This window comes from Notamacropus eugenii, chromosome 2 (genome assembly GCF_028372415.1).
Source record: "Notamacropus eugenii isolate mMacEug1 chromosome 2, mMacEug1.pri_v2, whole genome shotgun sequence".
Taxonomy (NCBI): Eukaryota; Metazoa; Chordata; class Mammalia; order Diprotodontia; family Macropodidae; genus Notamacropus; species Notamacropus eugenii.
Genome location: NC_092873.1, coordinates 394,527,336 through 394,544,708, shown reverse-complemented (window position 1 = coordinate 394,544,708; position 17,373 = coordinate 394,527,336). Strand labels below are relative to the sequence as shown.

The window sequence follows — 17,373 nt, the reverse complement described above, 5'->3', positions numbered from 1 at the left end:
CTCAGCTTATCAAGGGATTAGGGGGGCATACCTTTTTCTCTTTACTCTCTTTAAAGAGTTTTGCATCCAATCGACCCCAAATATATATGGAGTATATTATTTGGATTTGGCAACAAGCGCTGTAGAAACATAGATAATCATCTCTTCCCCCTGGCACATATTTTCCTCCAGAATTTATGAATTTGGAAGATTCAAAAAAAATTGTTTAGTACCTGGGGACAATTGTCCCCTCTCAGCTTGCAAAGTGGTTCTACCAGATGAGGCTATGCCAGTTTTGGTTACTCTGTCGGTCTGCATCCACTTAAAAACCATAGCTGGACTTCTGGGTAATGTGACCAACAAGATGGAGGACTAGATTTCTTCTCCAATCCTCACAAACTCTTCAGTCTCTCCAAAATAAGAATTATGTGCAATAGATAAGATTATTTTAGCTGCTTCCAGAGTCCAAGACACCAAGAATCCTAAGGACGTTAAAAACCCAAAGAATTGTCATTCAAGAAGTCTAATACCTAACCCATATACTCTCATTCAGCACCTTCTCCCCATTCCCTAATCATGATACAAATGAATTATGTGCCATCATGCTATTCGCCACATTTGAATACATGATATATATATATATACATATATATATATATATGCATACACATACACACACACACACACACACATATATAAACTTGACATTGGCCAGTCTTTGTGTGGAAGTTAAAGGGGCCACAATATATTATACTTCTCAGCAGTCTTCTTTTTGGCAAGTACAACATAATATGAGCTAAGAAAATTAGTTGCATAGATTGTTTTACGAAAAGTGATGTAGAGTATGAATTTTTATTTTTGGTGGGCAGCTAGGTGGTGTGCTGGAATGAAAACTGAATTTGGAGTCAAGAAGGCTTGAGCTCAAATGTAGCCTCAGGTACTTACTAGCTGTGTGACTCTGAGCAAGTCACTTAACCCTGTTTGCCTCAGTTTCCTCGACTGTACAATGAGATGGAGAAGGAAACGACAAACTATGCTAGTATCTTTCTGAAGTAAATCCCAAAAGAGGTCATGAAGGGTCAGACACAACTGAAAAAACTCAACAGAAAAAAATTCAAAAACAGCTGCTTTAGGATTTAACCAGTAGTATTTCTATAACTACCCTGGGAAGCTAGGACTTCTCAGTATTATCACTCCTGTTTTATAAATGAGGGATCTGAGAAGTTAAACAATTTGCTTAAGGTCATACAGCTAAGTGTTGGAGCCAGGATTCAAACCCTAAACTCTTGAGTCCAAGCAACAGTTGGGTCCCTGAATATTGCTGACATCACTTCTACAACTTCTTCTCAGAAGCAGACTGCAGGTGGAGGAACTGTTTAATGACCCTGGTGACATGTTCAGCAGTGCCACCTAGCTTTGGAGAGAATTCTTCCCAGGAGGAAGCTTCTCTCAACATAAGCCATATGACCATGTGCCTCATTTTTCTCTGTTGCAAAAATATTCAGAAACATAGACAATAACAAACCAACAGTGACCTACGTCATTTGACCTTCCCATATGTATTAAGTCTCATTTCTAATTACTTTTCAACATTCTCACCTCCACCTCTTATCTCTGATCCAACAAGGGGAACCATTTGATCATCCCCGGCTCAGTTTTGGTCACTACTGCTTTCATTCAGTTCAATTCTTTTCAAATATCCACAAACAAGAGCTTACTACATGTGTGTAAGCCACTTCTGTACCTCTGTCTTGTTCCTTCCACTTGAGGTATTTTCCTGACCCCTTCATGCCTGAATACATGTCTGTAACCTCATGTCCTCCAAGAAACTTTCCCTGCTAAGCCCCACTGTCCTATGTGTTTATTTCCCCAGCCCTTTTAAATATAATTTTTATTCTATTATCACAACCTACTTATAGACTCAGCTTTGATGCTGCCCAGATTTGTGACCTTTGGCAAATTACTTCCCCATTTTGTTTTTCCATTTCCTAATGTGTAAAATGAGTGTTTGTATTTAATGGGCTCTTTATAGCTGCCATTCCATGATTTGATAATTTATTGATTTGTAATTACGGTAAGATATGCTTTGGAACATAGATTTAGAGCTAGAAGGGACCTTAAAAGTCCAACTAATTGATAAGCTTGAGAGCAAAGACAAAATTAAAAAAAATTATGTCTATGATGTTGACTGGCAATCAAGAAATACTTTATGAATCTTTCATTGACAAGAGTATATGAAGACAATGCTCTGGACCTATTGTTAGTAGGGCATAAGAATTTTAAAAAAATTTTGAAAAAATTTACTTAGTATTTGTTTTTCCCCATTTACATATAAAAACAATTTTAAGGTTTGTTTGTAAAACTTTGAGTTCCAAATTCTCTCCCTTCCTCCTTCCCCTCTATCCCCCCATTTGAGACGACAAGCAATACAATAAAGTTTACACATGTGTAGTCAAGGCATAAGATTTTTAAAAACTCCAGTTTCTTTAAAAAAAAAGGTTTTGATGCTTTTTTTTTTGTCTTATATTGTTGTTACTTCTCACTCTTTTTCCTCCAATAGGAGTCTCTCTTGTAACAAATAAGTGTTGTTAAGTAAAAGAAATGTACCCATTTGCTATGTCTGAAAATAGATGCTTCTTCCCATACTGATAGTCGACTACCTCTCTGAAGAAAGGTGAGACGGTTCACTTCTGTTTTCTGAAGACGTGATTGGTCAATGCATGGATCAGAGTTCTGAAATCTTTCATCATTGTTTTCCTTTATGGAACTGTGACTTTGTGTGAATGGCTCTTTTCTTACTCTGCTCTCCATTAGTTTCTAAAAGTTTTCCCAAGTTCCTCTGAGTTCTTCATAGCAGTCATTTTCATGACATAATGATATTTTATTTAATTCATAAGCCGTAATTTGATCTACCATTTCCAAAATCATGGGTCCCCAGTTGGTTCCCCATTCTTCAGAGCATATACTTTGCAGCCAGGCATCCTTGGTAGTGATGGGTGTCATCTAGTCCTCCTAATAAGAGCTGACACTTCTATACAATTTTCAGTTAAAAAAGCTTTTCCACATATTGGTACATTTCATACTTAGAATAATCTTATTGGTAGTTAGGGTAACACCTCACATATCCATCCTCTTCTATGTCCATTACCCTAGGCTCTTATCCCCTCTTATCTGGACTATTGCTTCCTAATTGGTTTCAGTGTTTCTGATCTCTCCCCTCTCTAAGCCACCCTCCACATTGCTGGCTAAATTAGCTTCCTAAAGCCCAGGCTTGACACTGTTAATTCCCTGCTCCAGAAACCTCAGTGGCTCCTTATTAAGTCTAGGATAAAATACAGATTTTTGTGTTTTGACATTTAAAGTCCTTTTACTGTTTGGCACCAAGACTGATTTCATGTTACTTCCTGTTGTGCACTGAGATTCCTTTGCACAAGCCATCACCCATAGATCTGGAATGCTTTCTCTTATCACCTTCTCATGGAAGCTTTAGTTCATTTCAAGATTCAATTCTAGTATGACCTTCCATAAGACACCTCTTCTGATTCACCTCAGTTGTTAATGCTCCACTTCTCCCAAAGTCCTTTGTTTTTAATTTGTATATATTTTATATGAATGACTTATCTGTGCAAAAGTTGTTTCCCCTCAGTGGTATGTAAGCTTCTATGTTTTGCTTTTGTATTCTAGTGCAGGAGAAGACCATTAAGAAATGCTTGTTGCATTGAATGGAATCATCCCCGTTTTGGAAATGGGGACATTCTTCCTCAGTGAGGTGAATTGACTTACCCCAAATTACAAGGTATTTAGTGGAGGATGTGGGGCTTTCAGATTCTAAATCAGTGCACTGCCTGTTAGACCATGATGGCTCTTATCTGGCTATTCTTTTGTTCTGTTTATGGTCAAAGGTACAAATATATATGTAGTGGGAAGGGGGAAAGTTGATTATGATTCTCCTGGGCAATTGATTTCTACCACCCTCCTCCATCTTGGTCTGATTGTTGTAAGACAATTTTAAACAAAGTTTTAAAAAAGGAGGGATTACATTTTTTCTTTTTTGCCCCTTTACAAGAAGAGAAAGAGTTCTTTGGATCAAACTTGATAGAATTAGAAGACAGTTTGCCATTGACTGAGTAAAGATTAGCCATGACCTTGGTTGTCTTTAAGAAACAAGCTTACCAGTTCTGGAGTAAGTTGAATCAGAAGAACTTTGAGGAGTGCAATCACCTGGCAGCAGAGAAGAGAGTCCACTTATGAAAAAAGACCCTGACTTTTGAGAGGATATTTCTCTTTGTTTTTTCTCTTGCATGTCCATCAGAAGGCAGCAAGGGATTAGAAGTTTCCACTCCTCTCTATTTCCTTCTCCTCTCCTCCAGAGGCAGTTAGAAGATGCAGTGGATAGAATCTGGAGTCAGCAAGACATGGGTTCAAATCCATCCTTAGACACTTACTAGATGGATATCCCTGGGCAAATCATCTAACTTTTGTTTGCCTTAGTTTCCTCAACTGTAAAATGGGGATAATAACAGTATCTACCTTGTAGGGTTGTTTTGAGGAATAAATGAAATAATATTTGTAAAGCACTTAGCACTATAAATAAATGCTTATTTCCTTCCATCCCTATCTAAGCCTTGGTAGCCGCTAGCTCAGTATGAAAATACTACACCCCACTAAGAGCAGGCAAGAGATGGTTTTGAGGAGTATGACACCTGGTAGCAAAGAAGGTATGATTGCTAGAGAGAATTAGCCCTGGTTGTCTGGAATCAAGCTAGGGAGAGGAGCAGACCTTGTTGAGAGAAATGCCCTGCAAAGATATAGAGTCTAGTGAGAAGAAAGAGGATATTGGGTCTCTGTAGTGTCCCCACTGTGTGTTGCCTTGATCACTCTCTTACCACACACTTATACTCCCTACATATGTGCCTCTCTACCAGGATGGAGTGTATGTGGGCACTCTTTCTGTGGACGTTATGAGCACTGTGGGAGAGTGCACCCCAGACTTACAGGGAAAATATTTTGTTCTTACTATCTTTACAAATGATTTTGCTTTGGGTTAATTATGTCAACTGGCTAGTTGTTGCCAGAAAGCACACTGGATAAGGGGAGGTCTTGACAACTATAATTTTAGAAGTGCGAACTCACAGTCTACTTTGAGCCTCAAAATGTCCACTTCCCTGGGGAACCCACCCTGTGAGTTTGAGTTAGGAGGAAGTAGCAACTCGAGGAGGGCACTATTAAAATCCATCATTGATTGTGGAGAAGTCTCAGAAGTTATAGGGCCAGATTTCCTGGCTTTCCATGACTATCAAAACTATGCAAAATGGCAATGAAAAATTGACAAAAGGAACCTTTTTCCTGTCTAATTTTATGGCATAAATAGCTCCAAGCTTGGATGAGTAGAAAAGAGATGGTATCTACTTTCACTCGCTTTTATGGCACCAACTATAGCTCACAAAGTTGCTTAATGAATTCTATTTGATTGATTGATTGATTGTGAAAACATTAGGCACTCTTGGAAAAGCAGCACTCAATCTGTTGAGAAATCATCTTTTCACATTGCAATCTCCAGAGTTTAAATGAAGCAGCACTTAATACAATCTCCAGGCCATTAGGTATGAGCTCCCAGTCATCAGATGTGGGAATATGACCCACAGGTGCTGCTATGGGTCATAGAAGATCCAGTACCTTTGACTTGGCTAGGAAAACTCTCAGAATCTCACCCTTTGCTCTAGCCATTATGCTTCCATGCCTTTTTGTCTTCTCTGGCTCCAATTCCTTAGTCATGCATAGCCTAGCACCAACTACCTTGACTTCTGAAGACTCTGAACTCAAATAAACCTGAATTTCATCCTAGAGGATGACTCATAGTATGTCTTTATGCTTCTTTGTCCTTGCCTAGGGTTAAATCCAGGAAAATCTTTTATTTTAAAGTTTATATCTAGGTTTCTCCAAGTGTGGGTCTGCATAAGTACTCAGTGTAAAATATGTGTTGAACGAAAATGTTTGTTCTTGCTTCGCTACTCTGGGCATTGCCTTTCTCCTTAAGAGGGGTACTGTGATCTTCAGTGCTTCTGCCTCAGATTCCTGAGAAACTATTCTGTTTTTATCTCTAGGCCAAGAGGTCCTCCCCAATAAAAGGAGAGAGGACATAAAAAAGGTACCCAGAATCGAGTATAAAACACATAGTCTTATTCTTATACAGAAAAGAAGATGCTAACCAATAAGGAATGATAAAACAATTACAAAGAATTGAGAAACTCATTCTAGGCTCTTTGAGACCTTTACAGACAGGATCTCATTTTACATTTGACCTCTATTGAGTACAGTTATCCCTTCTACATCTCAACTTTCCTCTTTGTGGTTTCAATATATTGCAGGTTGGCTTAGGAAATTACTGTAAATGGGAACTTTGAGGGAGTTTTGTGAAAGCTGCATACATATGAAGGCCAATGGACAACACAGACAAATTCAGAAACTCAGAAATGCTTAATTTAATTTGCTTAACCCAAATTTTATAATAAGATACTTCAAATATCCCATAAAAGAAAAAAATTCAGATTTCTTCTGTGCTGCAAAGGGAGGGTCAAAAATTTTATACAAATTTCCAGGCTTCAGGGGTGTTAATGCCCCTGACTCCAGTAATGTGAAAGGGGTAGCTGTATAGCCTGATCAATGGATCGGTGCCAAGTGGGATCTGTCTGGTGGTTATTCTCTGTCTGTCTGTCTGTCTGTCTGTCTGTCTATCTGTCTCTTCCTCTCTTCTTTTTCTCCTCCTCCTCTCTCTTTCACTCTTCTTTTATTTCCACCACTCTTCTCCTCTCTCATGCCTCTCTCCTTTTCTTTCTCTTCTTTCCCTTTCTCTCCTCTTCCTCTCAAAAAACTCCTCTTTTCTTTTCAGCTGATCTTCCTTTCTTGCTGATGCTACTACAACTATTCCAGTAACCACTTCCCTGGTCCCCTGCTTCTTGAGACCTGGGGAAGGGGAAGACACCAGCTGCCTTTCAAGGTCTCATAAGTCTCTTACCAAAGGAAGGAAGACAGAAATGGGAACTAGTCATGTCTCAGACAGTCTCACCTTGGAAGCTATGAGCTCATAGTTTGTGGCCTGGTGGAGGGAAATGAATCTGTCATTTCAAGGCATTTAAGAAGAAGAGGCCACCAGATGTGGTAGCTGTAGCAGCTGAGTTTGGTGTGGGCCCAGCCCTGAGGAATGACCTCCTGGATCTAGCCCAGCAGTAGTTTGCTTCTGCAGCTAAGACACTGAGTTTAGCAAGGAACCAGCCCAGTAAAGCAAGGAAGAAGGACTTGTCCACTGGCTGCACAACACCCAGAAATGAACTAGGTGTGAACTCCTCAAAGGGAGAAGAAGGCCAGGAACTAGGCCTCAGCCATGTGTGTCCTCTATGTGCCTCAGAACCTTTGTAGTTCCTTCTGATCTGTTCTCTCCAGATACCTTATGTATGTGCAGGAGGGAGAACATCTCTGTGTGTGTGTTGAGGTGTGTTTTGTACTAACCACTTTAGGTATGAGCCCAACGTCCTAGCAAATGAGTGTATGCCCATGGGAAAGTCTATCTCTCAGTTTGGAGGGAAGTTTTTGTAACTTCTTTCCTTGCTGTATCATCTCAGTCAATGTTTCTTTGTACAAGCTAATTACTATCAACAGGCTTATTGATATTGAAGAGGTAGGGAAGAGTGGCTGTTGGCTCATGGGTATTACAAACTCCAACTCCTTAGGGATGATGGAATCCCTAGGGAAGGAATAGCCACCTTCTTGGGACTCAGTTTGCTAGCGTGTGTATATGTGTGTGTGTGTTGGAGAGTGAGCTCAGAGGGGGTGTTACAAGGATATCATGAATAGGTCAGCTGTTATTTCCTCTACCACCAACAGAAATTAAATGATACAAAGGACTCATGAGAATCCTTGCACCAATATAGAAACCTAAAGTGCACAGTCCATTAGAGTATGGCTAGAGTATGGGGCTCTGGAGTCAGGAAAACCTGAGTGCAAATCAGACCTCAGACACTTATTAGTTATGCAATTCTGACCAAGTCACTCAACCTGTATTTGCTTCCATTTCCACCATTGTAAAATGTGGATAATAATAGCACTTACCTCCCAGGATTGTTCTGAGGATCAACTGGTAATAATATTTGTAAAGTGCTTACCACTATACCTGACACATAGTAGGCACTTTATAAATGCTTGTTTTCTTTTGTCTGCCCCTGGAAAGCAAAGACATTTTGTCACTGCTTAACAAACCCTCTCCATTCACCTTCCACTTGCACTGTTCAAGCAACTCGTAGCAATATCATGGAGATCTGGCAAAGTCTAGCTCTCTGGGTCCTTGGGGATGTAACTTTTCTCCTTCAGTGCTCAGAGAGGTCCTTTTCCTTCTTTAATGGGCATAGTGTGGGAAAATCTATCTCTGAGAGATCCTAAACTCTCAAAATCAGGAGCTCCCCATTTCTTGCAAACTCTCGAGTTTAGGAACTTTCAAAGTCAGAATTACCCTGTGTGGTAATCACCAGAACTGGAAATATTCATTCTCAGGATTGCTAATCTCTGACTTAAATTCAGAAAAGTCAACCATCAACAAGCATCTATTATGTTCCAAGTATTGTGCTAACTGTAGGCAATACAAAGAAAGAGAAAAAAAAACCCCAGTGCTTGCTCTCAAGGAAGCTCACTGTCTAGTGAGGGATACAACCTGCAAAAAACTGTGTACAAATTAGATATATACCAGATAATCTGGGGGGAGTAGTCTCAGAGGAAAGGTCCTCAGATTAAGGAGGACTGGGAATGACTTCTTGTAGAAAGTGGGATTTTAGCTGGGACTTGAAGGAAGCCAGGAAAGATAAGAGGCAGAGATGAGGGGAGATGGTGTTCCAGGCATAGATGTCAGTAAGTAAAAACACTTCAAGTCAGAAGATAGAGGGTCTTGTGTGAGGAATAATAAGGAGGCGAGTGGCCCTAATTGCAGTGTATGTGGAAGGGGGTAAGGACGAAAGGAGACTGGAAAGATAGGATGGGGCCAGGAAGCAAAAGAGATGATTTTATATTTGACCCTGGAGGTGATAGGGAGCCATGAAGAGTTTATTGAGTAGAAGGATGACATATTTAGATTTGTGCTCTAGGAAGATCAGTTTGACAACTGAGTGGAGGATGGATTGGAGAGACATGAGGCAGGGAGACCAAATAGAAGATCAAGAGATGATAACCAAACCATGGAAGTTAATGAGATCAAATAAAAAGGGAGAAGACAAGAGGACCCTGGAGAAAACCTTGGGGGAGACCCACATCTACATCTTCTCCTGGGGAGCAAGAAGAAATCCCCCCACTCCACATTTTTTAATTCATGTATGGAAAGTTCAAAGGAGGGGAAGCTTGGGAAAGGAAAGAGTGCAATTTATACAAGGAAATCAATGTTGTAAAAAAAAACAACTTTGAAGGGCTTAAGAACTCTGATCAAAGCAATGACTAACCATGTCTCTGAGGACCTATGATGAAGTATGTGCTGCCCACCTCCTGACAGACAGATAATAGAGCTTCCAAGGTCCAGGAAGAGACATACATTCTTGGACACGACCACTGCAAATTTGTCATTCTTGTCTATGTTTACTTGTTACAAGGAATTTCCCTCTCCCCCTCCTCCCATTTTTAATTGGGCAAAGGTGAGAGAGGAGTAAGGAGTTAAGTAATAATGATGCCCTCCAAAAGAGGGCCGTTGGGATATTTTAAAATACCTATAAGAAAATAGAAAGAATTAAGAAGGAAACACAGACAATTAGGACAGTTTTGAAAGTAATTTGTTGAATCTATTATGTACTGTTTTATGAAGGAACAATTATTAATTAGAGATTTATGGTTTTATATATAATTCTCTTTGTGTTCTGTATGTATATTTTTAGTCTATCTATGGAGTCCTAAAAAAATAAAAGAAAGGAGCAAATCTTTCCACAATTTGTTTCTCCTCTGGGTGTTAGAGGACATCTCCAGTAAAAGGGAAAATCTTCCTCCACTCTGTGAACAATAATTTTGGAGACAGCCGGGCATGAATAAATTGTCCCTTTGTCCCTTCTCAGCAAGGGTCCTGGTCTCACTCTACCTGTGCTGGATGTTCCCTTTAGGCAAAGGTTCATGTTCTGTAATCTCATCAAGGCGGTTGTGGAGAGCTTATCAGTTGATCAGGGCTCCCTCTTTACACCTTCTGGACCTTCAGTAGGTGCTATCCTGTTCCCCTGCTTTATAGTAATTATTTGTCCAAAACAGTCAAAGCACATTCTATATTGAATACTTAGGCTTTCCTCTGGTCACTTGGTCTAAATGCCTTTATTAGCATTTCAAAAAAGTTCTTATGCTTCATCCATAATTGATTAAAGATTCAGAGCTCTGAATAAAAGATGGATTAAAAAAAAGTCTCACTTTCTCCTCACCCCAACCCTCCCATTGACTTCCTTCCTCAACAAAAACTACCCAGCTCCTGAAAGAGGCCTGCGATGGGTGTTCATCTCTCTCTGAGTTCATTTTGAACTTAAAAGACCTTCAAAGAGGTCGACCTGAGGCCTGGGCTTGAAGAGAAGGAAACTTATCTCACTTGCATTGCTCACAACCCCAATCTTCACTAAAACTGAAAGGATTGAAAAAAACCACATTTTGCCTTTCGTCTGGTGGGTGGATGGGTATCAGTTTTCACTGGGGCTTAGCATGCAATCCGACCCTCGCGTGTGGAACTCAATGACTGTTGGCTTTAAGTCAATAAGGTTCAGTCCTGCTTCTGGTTTAGTTAGTTCATCTGTGTGAGAACCGAGGTCATGTGGTCAGCTCCTTGTGTGGGATGAGTTTGTACCTCTCTGGTTCATTGCCATGTCATTATGGCACTCCTACCCTTGGTAGCCATTTTCCAAATTCATGCCATTGGTCATTTGGTAATAGACATTGGATAAATTAGTAAAATTACATCCCAACTTTTGAGATATGACTCATAGGATCAAAGCTGTAGAGGCCAGCTAGTCCAACCCCCTCCCTTTTTGGGAGAGGAAAACAGGTGGGAGGTTAAATGAATTGCCCAGACTCACACAGGTAATATATGTCAAATACATGATTTGAACTCAGGTCCTCTGATTCTGGCAGTGATATTTTCCCAGTGCACCAGAGTGTCTCTCTTACCACCTTTGAGCATGAAAGATGGTATATAATGGATAGAGTTTTGGATTTAAAGACCTGGGTTCAAATCCTGCTGTAACACTTACTAAATGTGTAATCCTGAACATACCAGTCAAATCTCTTGGGTCTCAATTTCCTTATCTGTAAAAATAAGGATAGTAGCTCCTACCTCACAGGATTATTGTGAGAATCAAATGAGCCAATGGTTATAAAATTATTTCCAGTCCTTAAATATTAGTGTGAGCTAAGATGATGATGATGATGATGATGATTTCCATCTACCTCTAAAAATGTTTAATTTTGTGGTCACTATGATTCAATAGGATGTAAGCTTCCTAGAGGGTAAAGGCTCTTCATTTTATTTTTCTTTGTATTCCTAGTAGATAGCATAGTGTTTGGCATATGGTGGGCATCTAATAAATGTTTATTAAATAGAATAGAATTAAATTAAGTAACTGAATTGTCTGGTGGAAGGACCATCACCTTGATTCTGGGGAGTTCAGGGGTAGATATCTTCCCTTTGGCCTTGGCTATTCCTCGCCCGCCTGACCTCATCTGGTGTATGCTTTACAAGACCTGTCTTCCTGAGGAAGTTGCCAAGAGAGTAAGAGTGAAAAGATCTTGAAGATGCTTTGGAGATCCCCAGGACAAAGGCATGAGTAGAACTCACAGGGCTGTTATCGTTCCCTACGTTTAAAAAAAGAACACCTATTACGTGAGGGAACAAAACAAGTTCAACCCACTCTTTCTGAAGCAAACACCTTGTACTCTCCTTCGTAAGTGTCTGAGGTTTGTGGTGAGGAAAGTCCTGTAGGGTGGAGGGGAGAATTCTCCACTCTTCATGTAAACAATCTGCACCCATTTCAGAGAGTGGGACACAGGAACTACACAGAGTGTGTTTTCTGGCCCCACAAAACCAGAACTAGCATCTTTCCTCTCATACCTTTCATAATCACCTTGAATCACTAGACTTTTTCTGAAACTCCTGACTTCAGGAGAGTACCCTTCAATAGAATGTAAATTCCTTGAGGTCGGGGCTATTTCTTTTCTTGTCTTTGTATACCTAGTGCCAAGAGTGAGTGACACATAGAAGGCTTTAGACAGATACTTGATATATTGATTCTTATTCCAATTTATTTAGGTCTAAGATAGACTGTGCTAGAAAGGGATAGCTTCTCTGGGAACCTCACTGCAAAAGTCCTGGATTGCCTTCGGCTTGAGGGATTTCTCTTCTCCTTTTTCATGAATTGGAGGCCAACCATTTCTCTGTTTCCAAGACATTACTACTTGGCCAATGGCACTGCCATTTTGGCATCTGGAGATGAAAGCTCTTGCTTATTGCTGCTGGATATTGTTGAAACAATCCCATCTCTTACCTAGTCAGTTCAGGTAACAAGAGTCTCCATGTTGCCTGTCTTTAATGTCACAAGCCCAGCCTCTTGACTCTTCAACCAAGTAACTAGTCGAGCAAATCAGCTGCCGTAGGGTAGACTTACATGTCCAACATGTCTTCATTTATCCTTGCATTTTCACATATGAATGTCTGCTCAGAGTACTCAAACACATCTACACACACGTATATACTGGTATGTGCACAGGAATGTGTGAGACAGTAGGGCAATGACTTGGGTTCAGTTCCCTCTTCTTTCATATCCTGGCTTACTTAACATCATTTCTCAGTGCCTTAGGTTATTCTTTAAGACTCTAAGTTGCAGAATAATTGCAAATCTGCATTAGTAGAGATAATTTCCTTACTGGGAGTTCCTTAAACCAATGAATTCACAGGTATAGACCTCCCAAAAAAGGACACAATTATGCATAGCCTTATATCAGCTTTTTATACACACACACACACACACACACACACACACACACACACACAAATGGTTTCTTGACTAAACACTGAATTAGGGAATGAAAACTATTCTCTCCTGAGGCCAAACAAAAAAAAAAGAGAAAACATTCATTTAGTTCTGTTTCCTTGCCATTTTAAGAAAGGATCAAAATAACAATTATCTAAGGGATGTGCCTGAGCGGCAACTCAGAGATGCACCTCTCGATGTTTTCTTCCTGTAATTTGTTGACTTCTTTTCAGGGACTATGTCTAATAGCACTGGACAGTTAGAAGAAAGAAAACTGAACTGGGTATTGCCCTGGTATGGCTCTTCCTCAACTATACACACAACTTTGGGTAAGTCACTTTCTCTCTCTGAGCCTCAGTTCCCTTATTTGTAAAATAAGGGGCAGCCAGGTGGTTCAGTGGATAGTGCTGGGTCTGAATTCAAATCTAGTCTCAGACATGTACTGGTTGTGTGACTGGGCAAGTCACTTAATTTAAATCAATTTCCTCATCTGTAAAGTGATTTGGAGAAGGAAATGGCAAATACTCCAGAATCTTTGCCAAGCCAAATGGGGTCATGCAGAGTCAGATATGACTGAAATGACCAAAAAACAGCAAATGATAAGAGGTGTTGAATCAGATGATCTCTAAAGTCCCTTTATATTTTAAACCCTATGACACTATAATCCCCATTGGGGTATTTTCTCAGGACCTAACAGAAAAATTCAAGAGTATGACCAATGTCTTAAAAAAAAACAACAAAAATCTATTTTCTCTTCTACTCCTTCTACCCCTGCCTTGGAACAGATATGCAAAGCCAAGCAAAACAGATTCCTGCATTGGTCATGTTAAAAAAAAAGCATCTTATTTTTGTACCCTGAGTCCTTCCCCTCTCTGTCTAGAGATGGGTAGCATGTTTCATTTCCAGTTCTTTGGAAGTTAGTTGATCATTATTCAGTATTTTTAAACCTTTCTAAGTTATTTGTCTTGACAACATTGCTGAGGTTTAAATTGGTCTCCTAAGCCAGTGTCTCTGGCCAGTGTCTCATATGCAAACAATGATCTCCTTGAGGGGTCTATTTTTGCCTTTCTTTGTATCCCTGAGGCTTAGCACAGTGCCTAACACATAGAAAGTACTTAACTATTGCTTGTTGACTTGACTTCCAGAGTATGATGATGATAGGGATGGTTACGATGGTAAAAATTTTAACAAGGTAGAAGCCTTTCCTAATCCACCCCCGCCCCCAGTTGTTAGTGCCAGTTCTAGATGTAGGATTTATTTGTACATCCTATGTACCTGTTGTCTCTCCCTTTAAAGACTGTCAGAGTACAGAATTGTTTTGTTTTTTGTGACTGTAATCCCCAGAACCTAGCACAGGCTCTAGTACGTAGTAGGCACTTAATAAGTGCTTGTTCATTGACTGATTGGTAGTGATGAATAGCCCTGGAAGGAATCCTAGGGGGAAAAAAGTCCAGATAAAGGTAAGGGAAGACAATCCAGATAAGGGTCAGGGAAGACTGGATTCTCATCCTAGCTTTGCTACTAATTTTTTGTGGGGCCAAAAACGAGTCACTTGACTTGCCTGAGTTTCAGGGTTCTCATTTGTAAAATTGGGTTATAATAATAGTCACCCTGCTTCCTTCATAGAGGGAATAAATAATAAATGTGCAAGTACTTTGAAAAGTTACAAGCACTTATTCAGACTTGAGCTCTTCTATCTCTTCTATCAAAAGGGAAAGGAGAAAAAATTTCTGGATGATATCCATATCAGCTCTTACAGTAAAATGGCCAAGGGATTGACTGGAAATGACTGGGAATTATAGGTCCTGTTGTAAGGGTATTTAATCTTCCTAAAAAAAGTTTGTGTTTTTTTTTTCTTTACAGTAGGGGACCCAAGTGAGAAGTGGGGGAAGGCTGTGTGGAGTCTAGGAACTGGGGAGGGAATGCAGCTGCATTGATGTGAGACAGCACAAGGTAGTGGCAGTGGTTCTGAGTCATCCTTGACAGAGATGATCAACTCAGGAAGTTTGAAAGTGATATTGAAACAAATTTGCATTTTTTCCTTTCAGGGGAATGCAGTTACCCTCAGTTCCACCTGGATGTGCACTGCCAGCATTTGCATAGGTAATAATTAGCAGTTAGAAATGCACGCCTTCTGGTCCTTGTAACTTCCATCCTCTTGGGCACTCAGTTCTCAGGCAGGAGCCCTGAGCTTTGGGTTAGAAGCTCTGGTTTGAGAACTGATGCTTCCCACCTCCTAGCTGTATGAGTGTGCTAAGCTGCAGTTCCCTCGTGTGTGAAATAAGGAATGAGGCGGCAGCCAGGTGGCTTGGGGAATGGACTGGTGGGTCTACAGTCAGCAAGATCCAAGTTCAAATCTGTCCTCAGATACCTACGAGTTGTGTGATCCTGGCAAGTCACTTAACTTCTGCTTGCCTGTTTCCTCTTCTATAAAATGAGAATAATAAAAGTACCTCTCTCCCAGGGTTGTTAGGAGGATCCAATGAAATAATAATTGTAAAGTACCTGGTACTAAGTAAGTGCTATGAAAGCCTTTATTATCATTTATTATTATTAATCTATCAAATGAGAAGAGTAATAATAGAGCATCTAGTTGGCTCAGTGGATAAAATTCTGGGCCTGGAGTCAGAAAGACCTGAGTTCAAATCCGGCCTCAGATACTTACTAGCTATGTGACCTTGGCATGTCACTTAACTTGTTTGCCTCAGTTTCTTCATCTGTAAAATGGGGATAAGAATAGCATCTACCTTCCGGGGTTGTTGTGAAGATCAAATAAGGCAATAACTGTAAAGCTCTTGGCAGAATGCCTGGCATACAGTAAGCACTATGTAAATCTTAGTTATTTTTATTACTTTTATTAATTACCTTATAAGTTGTTTTCAGGAAAGAACTTGAGAGAACTTGATATAGGGGAGAAAGCACAATTTTGGAGAAAGAGTTTCTGATTTCAGTTCCCATATCTGCTGTCTTTGACCTGAGGCAGGTCATGTATCTTCTTTGGATATTTTTCATCTATAAAATGCAGGAATTGGGCTTGATCTTTTGTGTACCTTATACAAATAGTTTCCCATTATTGTAGATGCTGCTCTAGTTGTCATGTAGACAGACAAAAGATAATTCAGTGGGAGATTTTCCTGCCCTCAAACTATACAGAGAGTTTGAGTTGGTATTGGGGAACCAGCGAAAAATTGTCCATCCCATTGGACTTTGCACTTACTTAGTAGCTGACATTTCTTTATGATGTCAACATTTACAAAGCATTATACTTGCATTCTTTCATTTGTGATGGGTAGGGAAGTAATCCCATATCTCTGATTTCTTGTTCTCATGACAGCAACTAGATCCCTGGGGAGAAATATAGCCCACTCACCGTGAGTCCACTCTCGCTAAAGTCTTCACATTTTCATTTAGTATGATTTAATTACGTGTCTATCTATTAATTTCCTGTTCTGTTTGCCACAGCAGATTGTCAACTGATAGAGTTTGGTATTGGTGTGAACTAATTAGAAATGGAAGATCTAGTTTGGAAAGAAAATGATCCAATCTTTTTCTCCTGAAATATATGTCAGGAATTAGAAACAAAACGGAATGGAATGATTGGGAAGGTTCTGGACAATTTTCACTTGTGACATATTCCTCTCCAGGACTTGTCTTCCTTATCCATCTCTTCCCATCCTATAACTATCCCATAGCCTTTCTGTTGGTTGTTGGGTCAATAGAGGGGAATATTGAAGAATGTGAGCCACATTTATAACTCTCCCACAGTATCAGGGCTGAACTCTTAGATAAGTTAGCTAACTTCCAAACCTATTTGTTCAGGGGCTGATCTATAAGAGCACCACTTAGGAGTTCTCATGCCTTTTGGTTCAAGTGGCATGACTTCCAGTTGTTGTACTTCCAGCCTCTTGACTAGTTCAGGAGCAACTTGCTCCCATTTTTCTCTATATGAAGAAGTCACTAAAAATTAAAGTCAGTCTCAGCAACTAGATGGTGCAGTGAATAGAGTGCTGGTCCTAGAGTCAGGAAGACCTGAGTTCAAATCTGACCCCAGATACTTCCTATCTAACTGTGCAACTCTGGGCAAGTCACTTAACCCTATTTGCCTCAGTTTCCTCATCTGTAAATGAGTTGGAGAAGAAATTGGCAAACCACTCCAGTATCTTTGCCAGGAAAACCCCAGAAGGGTTCATGAAGAGTCACATATGACTGAAAACAATTCAACAACACCACAGTCAAGGAACTTCCATAGCATTTCAAAGAAGCAAAGAAGTTGCTTGGTGGAGGCATAATGAGGAGCTTACCACTCAATTCAGATGGATAACCAAACATTTACTGCTTGCAAGGCACTGTTCTAGGTGTTGAAGATATGAAAGAG

General features: G+C 40.0%; 1 long non-coding RNA gene across 2 annotated transcripts in view; it reads left to right on the top strand.

The window, feature by feature from the left end:
* LOC140529113 (uncharacterized) overlaps positions 1-17,373 on the top strand; it is a 152,772-nt gene that overhangs the window by 23,283 nt on the left and 112,116 nt on the right. For both annotated transcript variants that reach the window (XR_011975432.1, XR_011975431.1), the window contains exons 2-3: positions 13,232-13,327; positions 15,047-15,101. This is a non-coding gene — a long non-coding RNA (uncharacterized lncRNA). The remainder of the gene's footprint in view (positions 1-13,231; positions 13,328-15,046; positions 15,102-17,373) is intronic.